This window comes from Triticum aestivum, chromosome 6D (assembly GCF_018294505.1).
Source record: "Triticum aestivum cultivar Chinese Spring chromosome 6D, IWGSC CS RefSeq v2.1, whole genome shotgun sequence".
NCBI lineage: Eukaryota > Viridiplantae > Streptophyta > Magnoliopsida > Poales > Poaceae > Triticum > Triticum aestivum.
Genome location: NC_057811.1, coordinates 279,438,900 through 279,444,697, shown reverse-complemented (window position 1 = coordinate 279,444,697; position 5,798 = coordinate 279,438,900).

Below are 5,798 nucleotides of genomic sequence, written 5' to 3'. Positions count from 1 at the left end.
TGTGGTGAGTGCATCAAGCTCACCAAGATGCCCTCATGTTATTATTTCTCCCATGCTCTGTTTTCTGCCAAGTCTGAAACCTGTTAACGAAACTTGCTATGTTTACATGCTTGCCATCATATCTTCTGGTCCATTTTGGCTTATGCTCAGTAAGGAACTTTTGTCATATGCATCTAGTAGAACACTGCCATGCCTTGTTTTGCCATGTTAAGTTTTTGCATTTTTGCCATGCTTGTTTGAGCTTGTTATGTTGTGATCTAGCCGTAGCTCAGTGTTCATCTTTTGTCAAGCATAACCTGTACATTACTGCCATAAGCTTTGTTGCTATGTCGGAGTGCTGTAGCATTGTTGCTTGTTGCATTTTAAGTGCTATCATGCTGTTAATCGCAGATTCGTGTCATTCTTGTTTTGCTTGCCATTTGCAAACCGTGCATCCGTTTCCGGTGATCTTTATATCGATTTCGACCGAAATCATCTCATCTTTCCAGTGGCATGCTTGGTTTGCCAAGTTACTTCCTTGTTCATCATTTTCCTTCCGGAGCACGCATATGCATCGCATATCATATCTCGCATATCATACATGTTTTGCATCATGTGCTCGTGCTTTCCTCGGGATTGATTGTGGTTCCGTTGCTTGTGTTCTTGTCTTGGGTAGAGCCGGGAGACGAGTTCGTGAACGAGGAACCTGTTGAGTACGCTTACGAGGATCAAGATGACCACCCCTCGAAATCACTTCTATCTTTGCTTTGCTAGTTGTTCGCTCTATTGCCATGCTGCGCTACCTATCACTTGCTATATCATGCCTCCCATATTGCCATGTCAGCCTCTAACCATCCTTTCCTAGCAAACCGTTGTTTGGCTAAGTTACCGCTTTTGCTCAGCCCTTCTTAGAGCGTTGCTAGTTGCAGGTGAAGTTGAAGTTGGTTCCATGTTGGAACATGGATATGTTGGGATATCATAATATCTCCTATTTAATTAATGCATCTATATATTTGGTAAAGGGTGGAAGGCTCGGACTTATGCCTGGTGTTTTGTTCGACTCTTGTCGCCCTAGTTTCTGTCATACCGGGATTATGTTCCTTGAGTTTGCGTTCCTTACGCGGTTGGGTGATTTATGGGACCCCCTTGACAGTTTGCCTTGAATAAAACTCCTCCAGCAAGGCCCAACCTTGGTTTTACCATTTGCCACCTAAGCCTTTCCCCCGGGTTTTCGCGAGCCCGAGGGTCATCTTTATTTTAACCCCCCCGGGCCAGTGCTCCTTCGAGTGTTGGTCCGAACCGAGCAGCCTGCGGGGCCACCTCGGGGAAACTCGAGGTCTGGTTTTACTCGTAGCTTGACTTATCCGGTGTGCCCTGAGAACGAGATATGTGCAGCTCCTATCGGGATTTGTCGGCACATTCGGGCGGCTTTGCTGGTCTTGTTTTACCATTGTCGGAATGTCTTGTAAACCGGGATTCCGAGACTGATCGGGCCTTTCCGGGAGAAGGTTTATCCTTCGTTGACCGTGAGAGCTTATGATGGGCTAAGTTGGGACACCCCTGCAGGGTATTATCTTTCGAAAGCCGTGCCCGCGGTTATGAGGCAGATGGGAATTTGTTAATGTCCGGTTGTAGAGAACTTGTCACTTGACCCAATTAAAATACATCAACTGCGTGTGTAGCCGTGATGGTCTCTTCTCGGTGGAGTCCGAGAAGTGAACACGGTTTGAGTTATGAATGACGTAAGTAGGAGTTCAGGATCACTTCTTGGTCATTGTTAGATGACGACCGTTCCGTTGCTTCTCTTCTCGCTCTCTTTTGCGTATGTTAGCCACCATATATGCTTATTGCCTGCTGCAGCTCCACCTCATTACACCATCCTTTCCTATAAGCTTAAATAGTCTTGATCTCGTGGGTGTGAGATTGCTCAGTCCCCGTGACTCACAGATTATACCAAAACAGTTGCAGGTGCCGACGATGCTAGTGCAGATGATGGGATCAATCTCAAGTGGGAGTTCGATGAGGAACGTGGTCGTTACTATGTGTCTTTTCCTGATGATCAGTAGTGGAGCCCAGTTGGAACGATCGGGGATCTAGCATTTGGGGTTATCTTATTTTCATTTGGATCTTGACCGTAGTCGGTCTATGTGTGTATTTTGGATGATATATGAATTATATTTATGTATTGTGTGAAGTGGCGATTGTAACCCAACTCTTTATCCCATTCTTGCTCATTACATGGGATTGTGTGAAGATGACCCTTCTTGCGACAAAACCACTATGCGGTTATGCCTCTAAGTCGTACCTCGACACGTGGGAGATTTAGCCGCATCGTGGGCGTTACAGGCGCGGCGAGAGGTCGGCAGCATGTAGCTGTCGTAGCTGGACTCCGGAGAATCGCTGGGCTCAGGAGAGTCGCTGGATTCCACGGAGTCACCGCTACTGCTTGAGGAGCTGCCGGTGAGGCCAGGGGCAAGTTCAACAACTGTGGCTGCGCCGCGCGGACTACCCCTCCCGGGGAAACACTACAGGCACCGGCCGTCCTCGTCGAAGACCTTGAAGAACAGTGTGGACGCACCATCGTACCCGAAGTGGATGGCAAGGGCCCCCTCAGGACGGTAGGCGCGAGCGACCTCGCCCCATCCTCGAGTCATGAAGATGTCTCCCGGGGGGACGACCTTGATCTCCACCCCCGTGGCAAGGCTGCAGCACCTGGCGTATTGCAGCCATAACTCAAGTGCCCCCCTCAGCGGCATCTCCTCAGCAAACAACCTTGGGAGCCGGATCCACAAGCGCGGCGACATTGCCGCCCACAGCACGAACTTGCGTAAGGTGCCCTCATCGTGGGACTGCGGGCCGGACGGCTGCGCAGCCTCGGCCTGTCCACCATGACGCCGGACCACGCGTGCTGGGCGTTGCTGCCCTGTCTAGAGTTCTGCGTGCGGACATACAAAGGGACTGGGGAGCCAGGCTGAGGCCGCTCGTACCAAGGCCGCAATTCTTCCTTCCCTTCGCAGGCGTCGCGAGGGCAGCCAAGCCTCTTCTTATGTGGATGTGGCCCAAGCTCCTCCCGAGGGGTTTTCCCTTTCTCCGCCGCGGAGAACCTCCTGATCGACGCCATGGATGCTGAAGCAAGATGGCGAGACAGAGAAGAAGAAGAAGGAGCGGGCAACGAGAAGATGGAGGTGAGCGAGGGGGGCTCCACCCCTCCCCTCAATTATAGCCGAAGGGAGGCCAACCGCCGACCTCCATGATCCCATGCAATGATGATATTTCTTTGCATGCAGCAGTCTCATGTCAAGTCGAACAGTTGTCGAGGCAACATAGGGAAGTGGAGACGCCCATGTCCCATCAATCACCACACGTCGATCGAGGCCGCAGGCGGTTAGGGCCCGCGGCGCTCCGCACTTGCCCTTTGTCTTCAGCTCGAAGCCAAGTTCGAGCGCGCCTTGGGTCGGGGGACTACTCTCGGCATTCTGGGAATGGGGGTACCCAGACGTGCCTGCCTGCGGCCCATAGAGTGGCTCCGTTGACGGCCCGGTACGGCCCACCTTCAGCATCAACAACTCAAGACCCTCATGAGGGGCCAAGCCTCGCGAGGCGGACGACATGAAGACCTCCAGCAGGAGCGGCCTCCTCAGGCTGGCTCCTGAGGAGCGGAGATTCCTATGCAAGCCTCGCCTTGTGAGGTCCAGATGACGTGAGCCATGACGACCAAGGCCAGGCGAGCGCCAGCGGGCGCATGATAGCAGTTTCCTCTTTGGTGCTAAGGAGGGAAGCGCAGGCACGGAGTCCCGAGAAATCAGCCAAAGGTTTCCATTCCCGTGCAACAAGAAAGACCACCAGGACGGCAGGACGGAGGTCATCGCCGAGCGCACCACGGCGTTACGACCAGAGTCTTTGCAGGCGAAGACTACTTTTGTCAGGATAAGATGTACTAGTTGTCTCCCTTCGAATTTGGCCGTTGTGGGATCCCTTCGCGCCTTCATTTGGGAAGAGGATCACCGCCGTAGAGAGAGATCTGAATCAAGGAGATCATCCTCTCCCCTGTCAGCTCAAGAACACTCCTCCTCTTGAGGCTGTTCTTCCACTGTACTAGTTCATCCTCGGCCCCTCGAGGCCAATCCACCACAAAGCACGAGTAGGGTTTTACACCGCAAGGTGTCCCGAACCTGGGTAAACTTTCGTGTCCCATTTCCTTCATGTTCATCGAGCTAGGCCGTGATATTGGCGAGTAGGCAGACTGGGGAGGTTGAGTTCTTCGCACGCACCCCAGAGTTCGAATCTATCAAGGGTCTACGGAGCCCGAAATCCGACAGTAGTAGTATGATTTCGATAGCATGACTATAGTTTGGTTATGATCGGTTTTATTTTCAAAAAATGGTTTATTATTTTCACCATGCTAATGTCATAACTAAAAATGATTGAGTTAAAACTAGTGTCTCTAAAGTGATTAGTTGTGCATCCAAAATGATTCTATGACATTGATCCGTTTCATTTCAGTGATATGTGGATATAGTTGCATGTCAGATAGTTACATGTTCATGGCATACTATGACTCGAGTTCTTTTATCTCAAGTTAAACCTGATGCTAATTCAACTTGAACATATGCTGATCGGGTCATGGTGCCACCGAATCGAGCTTCCTAGTGCAACCACACTTGCCTTTATGGGAAGGCCCTTATTCGGTCCGTTGTCATGCCTCTGGTCGGTGCCTCCAACGAGGGCAGGTTATGGGCGTGCGGTACCCTGGCCCGGTAAGCAGACATAACCTTGTATGCCCGTTGTTGTTATGGTACCTCATCCCTGTTTTGGACCGTTTATGTTTTGCCACAACGATGGCCATGGATGTGACGGGTTGACATCGGGGCCACGCATGACTTAGCCCATAGGGGTGGCTGGGAGGGTGTCATGGCAATGGGATGGTTCTGCCGGAATGCCGTTGGTCCACCCGAATGGGAGTTCAAGGCCATGGATTCCGTGGTGTGGGTACAGTGTGCTAACCACTGCAGAGTGTGTGTTAAATCTATCGATAGCCGCGTCCTCAGTTACGGACCCAGTTCATAGTAGGTCACACCATATGGATCAACATAAATAATTTAATCCTGCACACTAAAGTTATATGGTTGGCACTGGTTATGTGATGAGATTGTTGAACCATGAAGATGGTTGTTGTTGGAACCAAAGAGTTGGTTTCCATTGTGGTTGTTGTTGGAACCAAAGAGTTGGTTTCCGTTGTGATCTGGGAGTGATCATCGTATTGATGAGATTGGCTACGAGGTAACCCGTATGGTAAGCGAGTCCGAGGGACTCGATGCACAAGCATGTCCACTTCATGAGTAGTATGTTGAAGCATTGCATTTAACCTGCTTAATTGTCATGTTATTATTTTTCATTATGCTTTTACTTGTTCTGAGCTTGCAAGTACATTCAATGTACTGACCTGGCGTGTCACGCTAGCTTTCAGGAAAGTCTTACCAGATCGGAGTGCATCCCGTGTCTAGACCGTGTCCACATCGGTGTCCTTGTGCTATGGAGTTCCATTTCGTCGTTGTTCTGCTGCCGCGTAGTTGTCGTGATCGAGGCCCCTTCATGTTCATTAAATAATGTACATACTGTTCAGCCGCACCATGTGTGTCGCTTGGCCTCGCTATCTGATGTAATATCAAACCTATGTTCCCGCTAGCATCAATAAAGCGGTTGTTTTCTGTACCAAGTTGTCATGTGTTGCCAGAAGACTAGATCTCTGGGCTGGCAATGCAAGGTGAACCGATTGCTCTGAGCCGGGGTGCCACAACGCTTGGTATCTGAGCCGCGCT